Below are 13137 nucleotides of genomic sequence, written 5' to 3' on the forward strand. Positions count from 1 at the left end.
GCCAAACACACCGAACCAGGCCTCTCCCGAATGCTGGTTCGTTGGCCGTGGGCAATCACGAACCGCTGGTTCGCGATCGTGCAATCGTCAATTTCATGGGTTTTTGAATTTTGTAATGCGGTTCGTGCTCATCTCTAGTTACTACCCTTCTCTACAAAGGAAAAAACTGCTGGAACATGATACCATTCCATCTGTCCTCCAGTCTTACTTTTCTTCAGTAAATGCTAGTTGCATCAACAATAATAATCTCTTGGCTCATTCTGAACATGTCCTAATTCTTGAGAAAAAAAGAACAGTAGAATTATTGCACAGAAAGTGAAATTGCTAGTCTTTTGACCGACAGCCTAGCAGTTTGACAAGAATGACAGCGAGCAATAGCAAGCAGGCCAAAACTTAGATGTGGAACAACAATAAGCGGCAGGGCAGCCGTTGTGCAATAGCACCATGTCAGCACTTAAATGGGGAATAATGACAAGAGTCTGTGCAATAGCAACATGCAAGCAATTAAATGGGGAACCTGGGGGAAATGTTGTCCGTTTCCGTTTCCTAAGTTCTGTACAATGGTTTGCAATGAGGTTAAATTCGTTTGGGTGATATCATGTCCATGTCCCAGCCGTAGCCAGAATTTGTGCCTTTCTGTGACCATGTTAGGAGTTCTGTTTAAGATCCGCTTTAGAGTGTGCAGCTGCCTGTAAGGTCAAAAGACTAAAAGGCTTTATATCGGCTCTCAACAATAGAGATCCGCCAGCTGCCAGATGCCGTTTGCTTTTCTTTCTCAGACGGTGGTCTGGCTAAAATGGGGATCCAATTTCATTGGTTCCCCTTAAACTTTTTAAAATGAGCGTGTGGCTATTTCAGCCATATTGAAGGCTGGCATCCTGTTACTGGGAGCTGCCTGGAACGTTTTGCAGGATCAAAGCAGCAACGCAACATCTGTGCAGAAGATTAAAGGGAGAGAGGCAAAGGCATCGTGCCAGTCTTGACAAGGGCATGCTCACCCCCAAGCTTGCCCCCAAATCATCTCAAAGAATTGTAAATGCAAATCATTGGGAATACTTTTAGCTGTCAAAGAATAAGATGTGCTGGGAAGTTCTCCTGGGCACATCGAAAAGAATGGGGGCTCCGAAAGGGCATGTTAACTAAGCAGAAGAGAGGGCTACAAATATATGTCATTTAGGTCAGTTTCCTAGAAATCAGCCCCACTGAATAACACAGGACTTACTTCTGAATAGACCCATGTAGGGTTGTTCCCTTGAAGACTGTACCTAAATACTAAATTCTGCACCACCTGAATTGGGTGACTTGTATAAACTACATGCAAATGAAGGATGTAGCTGTTTTTTGCCTCTTATTTTGAAATAATTTATCCTTCCGCTAATCACAGTGAGGGGCAAAAAATGATGAAGAGCAATGAAAGTCCTGCCTGTCCATTGAACATTCAGCCTAACACCCTCTCAAGAACATAAGAAGAGTCCAGCAGGATCCGGCTAAAGGCCTGTCTAGCCCAGCAACCTGTTTCTAATAGCTGCCCAACAGACACCCCCTGGAAGGAAGACAGAGAGCCAAACTAGTTGTTACAGCAGACATGAGTCCAACCCATGGCCTCTGGTACCATTTTAGAGGAGAATTTAGCCATTTAGTCCCCCCCAAGCCTTTTCAAATGCTAAAACAGTAATGGGGGGGCTATTTCAGCACTTGAAAAGGTGTGGGAGGGAACAAGATCGCATGGTGCTGCCATGGGCCTTTGCAGCAATTTTTAAACAGCTAAATTCTCCAATAAAATGATATTGATGTCCACAGCTTGAACCTGTATCTGCCATAACGTCTAGTTTGGCCACAGCAAACAGTAAGGAAGGAAGGAAAAAGAATTGGAAGGAAAGAAAAGGACATATAACAGGAAGGGGGGAAAGGAGGAAGGAAAAGTTACAGACAAAATTAGACAGTGTTCATCTTCGTTTTCTATTTTTTAAAAAATCTTTTTTTCTACGGTATTTATTTTTAAAGAAGTATTCTAACCCCTTATTCAGCCTCACATGTTTAATAAAGCTTATTAAATTTTAAATGTTTAAGGGTGCCAAAGCAGCTGTAGAGTTTTCCTCCCACTGTACAAGAAGTGCACAATCACATGTTAGAATAAACTGCGACATGCTTGCAAACACCTTCTATCTTTTGCTGACCGGGAATGTTCATCAAAACAAGGGCTATTCGCTCTCCTTGTGACCAGAGAACCTCACCCTTTTCTCTTCCGCTCTTTTGGCTTGGCTAAACTGTTTAGTCTAGGGATTATTTTAGAAGCTTGAGTTTCCTTTTTCTCATCAGTCAGCAACTGATGTGCCTTGGTGTACATATATACAGATACATACATTTTCCTCATCTTCATAAGGAAAGATTTATGGTCATTCTAGCACTTCTTGATATATGGGAATTCTCTCTGGTACAGGATTGGGAGCAGGTGTGAAATTTCTCACTAGGGTGTCCGCAGGGCTTTTTTTCCAGGGGGAACGCAGGGGAATGGAGTTCCAGAACCTCTTGAAAATGGTCACATGGCTGGTGGCCCTGCCCCCTGATCTCCAGACAGAGAGGAGTTTAGATTGACCTCCGCACCGCTGAGCAGCACGGAGGGCAATCTAAACTCCCCTCTGTCTAGAGATCAGGGGGCGGGGCCACCAGCCATGTGACCATTTTCTCTGAGGGCAACCCACTGAGTTCCACCACCTCTTTTCCCAGAAAAAAAGCCCTGGGTGTCTGTAATACTTAGATCCAGAAGTGTATAGGAGCAAAGATATTGCTGAAATTGTTGTCATCTGAATTTCTCATCAAATTCTGAATTATCTGATTTTGCTTCCAAAGTGGAGCTGATGCAGTAGGAATCCTCCATTGCGTTAGTTAGTCTTAGTTACAAATTGTATATAGATGGCAGTGCATGTGCAGTGCGATGCAACTTTCAATTCTTTCTATTCAATAGAGGCTGCTTCCACACACGTCGGATAATGCACTTTCAATGCTTTTTAGTGATCATTTGGAACTGGGTTTTCATGTGTGAAACACAAAATACACTTCTAAAGGATAACTAAAGTGCATTGAAAGTGCATTATTCAACGTGTGTGGAAACGGCCTCAGTCTTTTCACTTTCTCTGCATTACGATGGTTACATTTGTACTGATATAACACCACCCTCCTAAAAGTATTCTTTATTTGACTGGGCCAAGATTCTTTCTTGTGTGTGGTATTTTCTAGTGTGCAGGTGCACAAACAACAATCTCAACTATGCCGTCACATAAAGATAACTTTGGTGCACATTTTATCAATGCGCATTAATCGAGAAGAAGCTTACAAAGGAACTGAAAACAAAGGCAAAAAACATAGGATACAATTCCTAAATGAATCCCAGAATTCCTAATAGTTAGAACTTAAGAAAAAAGTGGGATGCTGCCCAGAAGGAATGCCCAGAGCAACAAATGAATGGAATCAGGGAACGCCGTTCATTTCTAAGCAAGAGTTCTCAGTGCTTCACCATTCCTTCAACAAGGGGGATATGGGAGATATATTGTTTGTACATACCTGTCTTATTCCTGACTCTCCCCAGTCACCATTTGCATCTCTGTGATTTATGAAAAAGAACTAGATTATATAGACCCTACAGATTTTCTGCTGCTGACTTTGGATTGCTTTTAAGATTTACTGCTGGTTAGTTATATTTAATTGTTGGTGGGTTTTTAAAAAATGATTTTTATGTGGTTCTGAAATTCCTGCAAGCTATTCTGGGCAGTCTTTTCTGTAGAGGCTGCAAAGAAATGAACCAACTAAAAATAATAAACAAACGTCACAAAAATATCCCGTATGTCATGAATTTTTAATCCACTGTTCATAATTTGTTCTGTTTCCCTCTGCTGTGCATATATTTCTCTTGACTGAGAATTCACTTCATGCCTCTGCTAAAGAGAGCAGAGGTATACATTGAAAAAAAAGGCTTAGCCAAGTCCATTTTTTTTACTGCATCTGAGAAAAATTCCCCGAATTCTGAATTTTCTCTAATTCGGTTCGGCTAGTTCTGAAAAAATCAGCCATTGGTTTCTATAGGAAAATCACTCTGGGTGCTATCCAGTGGGCTGGGTGGGATCAAAACCAACAGAACCAGTATCATTCACAGCAGCCGGTCAAGGCATTGGGTTCATCCAGTGGGGAAACACCACAAAACAGACCCAAGCAGTACCTAGCAACAAGTACATGGCACTCCCTGGCTTCAGTTTGTTTCTGTTGGACTAAGTTGCAACAACGTCCCTTGCTTCAGTTTCATTTGGGTGGAACAGATGTGATTCTTTGATGTGATGTTAGTCCCCTTGCTTCACTTTGGTTCTGGGGGATTCCATTCATGTGCTTCTGTTTGGTTCTGTCGGGTTTTCTCTGAGATGAGCTCAGCTTGCATTTGGGCATGTGCCTTGGCCCCAGCAGCCTTGCCCTGGCGTGTTTCTGCAATGGGAATTGACTTTGACTTTTTCCCCATAGGAAACAATGGAGTGGCTTGATGGCTCCTTGTTCAGTGGCTCATAGAATTGGCCTCTGAGAGCGGGACCACAAGTGACGCCTGACACAGGTTGGACACTAGTCAGCTTCCCTCAAGTTTTGATGGGAAATGTAGGCATCCTGGTCTTGCAGCTTGACTCTCTGACTGCTGTCCAATGGACTTTTCAACTGTCACTTGTCCAACATTCCGCCAAGCTGCCTAGATTTCCCATCAAAACTTGAGGGAAGCTGGCAAGTGTCCAACCTGTGTCAGGCGTCACTTGTGGTCCCGCTCTGAGTCTAATCTTCCTGAAACTTGGGGGGGTCTTTAGAGGACAGTCATGAGTAGTTTCCCAGCAAATTTAAAAATGCCACCCCAGGCCCCTGGATACCCCTCAAATATTTTCCCTTTAGGAAATAATGGAGAGTGGTGGTTGTTGTGGGTTTTCCGGGCTGTATTGCCGTGGTCTTGGCATTGTAGTTCCTGACGTTTCGCCAGCAGCTGTGGCTGGCATCAGCCACAGGAACTACAATGCCAAGACCACGGCAATACAGCCCGGAAAACCCACAACAACCATCGTTCTCCGGCCGTGAAAGCCTTCGACAATACAATGGAGAGTGGGTGGTGGCACCTTCTTTGAGGGCCCATAAAATTGGCCTCCAGGGTCCAATCATCATGAAATTTTAGTAGTCTTTAGAGGACAGTCAGGAGTAGGTTCCCTCCAAAGATGATGGTGTTTGGTTGAAAAATTAATCCCCCTGACCACCAGATAGCCCCCAGAGTGATTTCCCCATAGAAAATAATGGTTGAATTTGACCAAATTTTCACTGAAAATTCAGCTGCTTTTGCTCTTTTTATGCCCCTTTAACTCTCGTATAGGGTTGGACAGTATATTGTTTGTTCGTTTATATTCAAGGAGTATTACATGGAGTAAGTCAATACAACCAACAGCTGGGGCATTTGATAAACAATGCAATAGGGTAGAGGTTGCAGAAATTTGAATGAAAGAAGGGACTGATACAGAGCCCAATCAATGTTGAAATGAGCATAAGTAATTTGACATGATATATTAAATAGCAAACCAACAAAAGGAACCCCCTGGCTATACAGACAACACAAGTACAACAACCAGGGTCACAAAAATTAATCATGCAAGGTTAACCTTGCATGATTAATTTTTGTGACCCTGGTTGTTGTACTTATGATATATTAAATGACAGGAAGCCACCCAGCAAGAACATACTTACAGCAACATACGGGAGACAGCAGCCCACATCTCTCATCAAAACATCTCTTTGAACCATTTCCTTACAATACAGCCTACTACCTATGTAAGAAAGCCCTTGGTTTTGCACAGTTTATGGAACGCGATGAGAGTGGGAGCTTTCCTGATGCCTTCAGTCAGGCCATTTCATAAGGTGGGAGGACCCTACCAGAGCTGCCCATGTACAGCCATCTGTTGATTTTGCACATGTGCAGGGTGGTACCTGCAGAAGGCTTTGTTAAAATGAGCGAAGCTGCCATGGAAGAGCAAAGGGAGAGAGGCTGTCCCATAGATGTGAGCAGCCAAGGGCATACAAGGGATTTGTATGGGATGACTAAAACTTTGAATTGAGCCTGGTCATTGATGGGTAGCCAATGGAGTGACTGCAGAATGGGAGTAATATGCATGCTCCGCCGATAATAACCGAGCTGCAGTGTTTTGCACTAACTGGAGTCTCTGGGTTGACTTTGAGGAGGAACTTGTGCAGAGTGAATTACAGTAGATTTTTTGCTTGAAAGCTGCCCAAAATGATCTCGGTGAGGGTGATATCCAAATATATTAAAAATATGTTAAATAAAAATGCAATGCCCCCTCTGAGTTTTGTTGGGAATGAGCAATTATTTCTGTTTCAGTTACAAAAGGGTTAAACCATTTGTGTTACTTACTTAATTAGTAAACTTATTTGCATGTAACCACTTAGGCCTCAAAGTTGGATTCCTGCCATAGAGATGGGAGTCACTAAGCATAATGAAGTAGAATTAGGATTTTCTATTGGGCAACTTGTTTATTGCGGGGGGGGGGGCAATTAAGTGATACTATATACTCAAGGCTTTTTTCCAGGAAAAGAGATGGTGGAACTCAGTGGGTTGCCCTTGGAGAAATGGTCACATGGCTGGTGGCCCTGCCCCTTGATCTCCAGACAGAGGGGAGTTTAGCTTGCCCTCCACGCGGAGAACAATCTAAATTCCCCTCTGTCTGGAGATCAGGGGGCGGGGCCACCAGCCATGTGACCATTTTCAAGAGGTTCCGGAACTCCGTTCCACTGCATTCCCACTGAAAAAAAGCCCTGTATATACTGAAGTTTTATTGCTCTTTGTCTAACTCTCTCTCTCTCTCTCTCTCTCTCTCTCTCTCTCTCTCCTGACTTGGGTCTTCTCTCAGTTACTTTTCCATCAAGATGTAGTCAGCTTAGTAATTTATTATTTTCTCCAAATGTAACCCTATTTTTATCCTTTAGTAAAGTATTCTTACAGAGCTACACTGGAGTGTGTGTATCTATTCTCATTACTTCAACGCGCAATCTTTGCACCAACTCTGCTAGATTTTCCTATAAGTTTTGCAGAAACTAAATATTCCCAGGACCTACGGAATTTTAGCAAAAGACATCAGTTTAGTTTTTCATATCTTATCCATGAACATTGTGGGATTAGCAAATATTAGTAAAGTCTATGGATTAATCATATAGCAATAATAGTAAGCTAGCAAGAAGCATAAGATGGATTCTTTATGTTTTAAAGTAACTGGTCTCTGTCTTTAGCCACCCCCCCCTTCTTCTCCCTAGCTGTACATGGAAAGAAAGAATGTCTATCCTTGAAGATAGATAACTGGACAGTCCTGCCAGTATATGAACAGGGCAAAGCTAGAAACAAAGGGAGAATTATAAGTTCCACCCCCTTCCCCCTTTTGGAGAAGAGAGTTTGTGTAGAAAAGTAACCAGTTGTGGAATGAAGGAAGATGCTGCTATGGAGACCAAGAAAGGATGGTACATGATGTTGTCGCGAGACTGAACGGTGGACAATAGTCCAATGTAAAGGTATAAAAGTGATCAGGTGCCTTATTCTGAATGTGACTTTCGTTTCTCCAAAATGATGTCACAAGCCCTTAAAAGAAGCATGTGCTCCTTTGTTCTGTGGTACATTCTAAGCTCATTTTGTAAGCTGGTACCCTATATTTGCAAATATACTCTGTTACAACAGCCCTTGTCTGTCTCATCTCTCTTTTGCTCAGAAGATTGGAAGGGGCAAAGGGAAAGAGCACTTTTTTGTGCAACAACATCATTAACTGAAAAACAGTTAAAGAGATTTTACTTTTTAAGTCTTCTCTGACTTTCTGCTCCCCGCCCCCTCAGCAAACACTGAGCCTGGTGCCCATTTTGACTTTCTGGCAAACTCATGTTGATTTTCACAAAATTCCCACAAATTTTAATGTAATATAATTTCCTCCCCCCTTTTTTTTAAATAGAGGAAAAGAACATTATGGTAGACTTGGCCGATTGGAATTGATCCATACCCCCATGGAAGACCTAACAGAGGAGCGACTCTGACATGTGTTACCACCGGGATCGCATGAAAAGCACCACTGAGAAGTTGCTCTGGGTGACCATGGGAGTTCATGACTGGGGCACGGAAGGCAGAAAGTAGCTTAGATCGGAGGGATGCTCCCCCTTGTAACTCACATGCTCTGTACCTCTTGTGGCAAAGGAGATGGAAAAGAACGGCTCGGCAGTGCCAACAAGGCATTCTTCAGCAGCCAAATCGAATCACGTCACCCGCCTTCTCTGTTTGTTTAGATTAGTCTGCTTTTCATTCATGACAAGATTTCCCTGCTTGACGCAGTGCGACAAGCTGTAAGTAACAGAAAGCGACCTTGGAGGATGAAAAGGAGCACCCGGTTTGTCGGATTGGATACAGACTCAACGTTCAGGACAAGACAGACGGACACATAACCACATTTCCACTGCTGGGCCATCGCAATTCCCAACCGGCCATTGAGGCTGAAGTGACTGGAGCCCAATCAAACAACCCATGTAAACGGAACAGGCCACACTCTCCTATCTCTGGAGGGACTCAGCCCTGATTTGTTCACTGTTTATCCATCACCTTTACTAGTACCCAAAATAGTTCAAAGTGATTCACAAATAAAACTTGCATTCAAGATTTCTAAGGCAACCTAAAACCTTTTTTAAAATACTAAATTATCATTAGAAATATCTGCTAAAAACAGCAGCTTCTCGGTTCAGCATTAAAAAAGACACATTTTGGAGCCAGGTTCCAAAGTTTGGCACAATGAGGAGTTCCTCTTGATTGGCCTTCTGAAAGAGAACAAAGAAGTTGCAGGACAAGCCTCTTGCAGAGGGGAGGAAGCTGGTTCCATCATAAGGGGGCCACTGTTGAAAAGGTTTTGCTCCTTGTTAATGCCAGATATGTAGCTGCATATGATGGAATTATGAGTGGGCAAGAGAAGATGGATTTCAAAGTAGGCTCCAGTCCTGATTACTTTTCTAATCCCAGTATTTTAGACCACCTGTCTACTTTCTACACTGCGCAGAGCTTGAAACATTTTGATATTCCATTTGTACCGTCTCCTGATTATTCCAAGCAGCCTTCTTTCTAATTTTTAAAGGAATACCTGAACAATTTTGACAATCTGCCAAAGCATCAGAAATCACGGCGGGCTGCAGAGATTCCTCCTTTGGAGGAATTTATTTATTCAACATGCCATTTTGCAATATATACTTGGTGAGATACTTCACAGTAAAATCCTAAACCCCAATGCAAACAATCTCTCCTGCCTGTTTACCCACATTCAGGCTATCTGACTGCAAAGCAGAATCGTGGCAGTGTAGAGAACCAGCCAGTATATTATAATGAGACCGGGTGTGGTGTAGAGATTAGAGTATTGAACTAGCAACTGGGAAACCTGGCTTCAAACCTCCCTCAATGACACTGGGCCAGTTATTCTCTAGCTCATCTCACAGGGTGGTTGTGAGAATAACACGAGGAAAACAGAAGTACATGCGCCATACACTTGGAGGAGGGTGTTAAACTGTCCTAAACAGACTCCTTCATCCCCCACCATAGCTTGCATTTGTGAAGGGAAAGCTCACCTGTTCAGAACTTCTCAGGTTTTCAAACACGGCATAGAAGAGTGGATCATCCTTTTTCAGGGAGGAATTTGGGTCAGAGAGCAGCACCCGTGAATCAGTCATCTGTTAATGGACCTCTTTTGTAAGGACCTCTTGTCCTTACAAAAGGGGAAGGGAGATCCAAATCAGCTATCTAGGCAAAGAAAAGGTAGATTGGAGACAGGGAAGGAGCCTGGAGCCAGATATAAACTTGATATTTAATATTTCAGAAGAAACTCTCAACATCAATTATCTTTATTTCTGCTCCCCCCACCGCCAGCCTTACAGTATAAGGAAATTGCTGGCTAAATCAGCTAGCTTTTTAATTACTCAATTGGATGATTGAAATTTTTAGGGCCATGAGATAAACAGTTCACCTCTTTGTCTTTTCGGCAACACCTTCCTCTCCATTCTAGTCTGGAGCCATTTTCTAACTTAGAAGCCGTTCCAAGAGGAAAATGAAGCCAAGACTTTTTGTTTCCCAACATTCCTTCCTGATTACGTTGCAGAGATCAATCAATCAATCAATCAATCAATCAATCAATCAATCAATCAATCAATCAATCAATCAATCAATCAATCAATCAATCAATCAATCATATTGGATTTTTAGTCCGCCCTCCCTGCCAGGCAGGCTCAGGATGGAGTACAACATTTCAATGGACACAAATAACAGTTAAAAACTGATAAACCATTATACGAATAATATTAACACAACTTTATACAATAAATACAATACAGCTTCTCTTCAGATGGTGACAATAAAATACTACATTTCAGGACCTAGATCATATATAGGATCATACATAAGGTGGTGGACAGATCTTTAGTGTGGCCAGTGGGGGCCCAACCTAGCCTCCACCATATGCCTGGCAGAACACCTCTGTCTTACAGGCCCAGCAGAAAGATAACAAATCCCGCCGGGCCCTGGTTTCCTCAGACAGGGAGTTCCACCAGGTCGGTGCCAGGACCGAAAAGGCCCTGGCTCTGGTCGAGGCCAGGTGGGCCTCCCTTGGGCCAGGGACCACCAACAGTTTTTTATTTGTTGAACGAAGCATCCTCTGGGGTACATATGGGGAGAGGCAGTACTGCAGATATGCTGGGCCCAATCCGCATAGGGCTTTATAGGTCAACACAAAAACCTTGAACCGGACCCGGTGCTCAACTGGCAACCAATGCAGCTGGCGTAGTATAGGTGTTATATGTTCCCTAATCGGGACCTTGCAATTACTCGTGCAGCTGCATTTTGGACCAGCTGTAGCCTCCGGATCAGGCCCAGGGGAAGCCCTGTGTAGAGAGAGTTGCAGTAGTCTAATCTAGAGGTAACCGTTGCTTGGATCCCTGCAGTTAAGTCATGGGTCGACAGGTAGGGGACAAGCTGCCGGGCCTGTCTTAGATAGAAAAATGAAGACTGTGCAACTGCTGCGATCTGTGTCTCCATAGTCAGGGAGGCATCCAGGACCACCCCCAGGCTCCTAACTCTTGAAACTGGTGCAAGTGGCGCTCCATCAAGAGTGGGGAGCCGGAGCCCCGTGCCCATAGCCCCCAGACCCACATGCAGGACCTCCATCTTTGTGGGATTTAATTTCAACCGATTCTGCTTCAACCACCCAGTCACAGCTTCAAAGGCACGCTCCAAGACATCCGGGGCAGAGTCGGGGGGAGAGAGCTGGTGAGTTTCTTCTCGCTGCTATGCAGATGCGACTGCTTAACAAACCTCCAAAGAAACTGGTCTTATCTGTGACAAAGACATAAAAATAATCCTTCAGCTTTGGGATGGGGCAACGTCTCAGCGGTCGAGCATCTGCTTTGCATGCGGGAGATCCCAGGTTCTGACATTTCTACTTGAAAGGCTCACGTAGTAGAAGACCCTAGAGAGCTTCTGCTAGACAGAATGGACAATACTGACCTTGATAGACGAATGGTGTGAATTCTGTTAAAGATAACTTCATGTGTGTACATTATTTGGGGAGGGATGGTGGTTTGGTGGTCGGGTGTCTGCTTTGCATGCAGAAGTCTCCAGGTTCAATCTCCAGCATCTCCCATTAAAATGAGCAAATAGGAAGCGATGTATGTGAAAGTTCTTAGAGCCTGGACAGCCAGTGCCAGTCAGAATAGACAAGAAAGGCCTTGATGGCCATGTGGTATTCTGATTTATTATAAGGGAACATTATGTGTCAGATATATAGAACAATTTCAGGATTCAAAATCCTTCATGGATATTATAACAGTCAGGGCTTTTTTTCAGCTGGAACATGATGGAACGGAGTTCCGGAACCTCTTGAAAATGGTCACATGGCTGGTGGTCCCGCCCCCTGATCTCCAGACAGAGGGGAGTTTAGATTGCCCTCCATGCCGCTCCAGCAGCGCAGAGGGCAATCTAAACTCTCCTCTGTCTGAAGATCAGGGGGCGGGGCCACCAGCCATGTGACCATTTTCACCAAGGGCGATTTAAACTTTTAAAAACTACCCCCTTGTTCCAGCTGACCCAAAGTGATGTCATTGGTCTTGGGAATGAGCACGTACTTTGCGTGCGCACATGTGGTACCAGGGGCACCACCTCCCACCAAGAGTTGCCCCCTGTGCTGGCAACCCACTGAGTTCCACCACCTCTTTTCCCAGAAAAAAAAGCCCTGATAACAGTCATATAAGATAGGCCAGTAGTATGCAAATGAGGAACCAAGGCGGACCGGGGCTGGCTTTGCCTAGTGATCTTGTGCCAGCAGTGAGTTTTAAACCAGCATCCTTGGAGAGGTTACACTGCCCACACTTTACAGTTTGATTTAAGTAGATTATAAGGTTGTTCAGAGAACAGGAAGTTTCGAACATCATTCTCCTGATGATCAGGCACTATCTTAGATGACTATAAAGAGACAAAATAAATTCCTAGAGGAAAGGTGTATCAATGGTTACCAGTTACAATGGCTACATGGAACCTCCATAACCAGAGGCAGTCTACCTTGGAATAACAGCTGCTGGGGTCACCAAAAGGGAACGGCTTTGAGCCTGTGCTCTGCTGGTGAGCTTCCCGGAGGCACCTCATCGGTCATTGCGGGAAACAGAATGCTGGAATAAATGGGTCCAAATGCTCTTATATTCTTTTTGTTTGCTTTCTTCTGGAATGGCAAATTTCAAAACGTTAAGCTTCAAGCTTTGTTTTCTATAACTTCCCCCCCCCCTTACACTCTTGTCATATAAATATGTACACTTCACACACTTTTACTCATTTTTTCATTTTTGTACATACCTACACGCATACATTTTATATCTCTCCAATTTTTTAAAAAAAAATCTTGGTGATTTCTAAGGGTTTTTTGTGGGGGAAAGAGGTGGCGGAACTCTCAAGAGGGAAATGAGGACGAAACACACAGGTATCTTTGAAATATTATTTTCAAGCACTATTGCCAAGTATTTTCAAGAGGTGCCGGAACTCCATTCCACCACGTTCCCCCTGAAAAAAAGCCC

This window comes from Eublepharis macularius, chromosome 17, assembly GCF_028583425.1.
Source record: "Eublepharis macularius isolate TG4126 chromosome 17, MPM_Emac_v1.0, whole genome shotgun sequence".
NCBI classification, from domain to species: domain Eukaryota; kingdom Metazoa; phylum Chordata; class Lepidosauria; order Squamata; family Eublepharidae; genus Eublepharis; species Eublepharis macularius.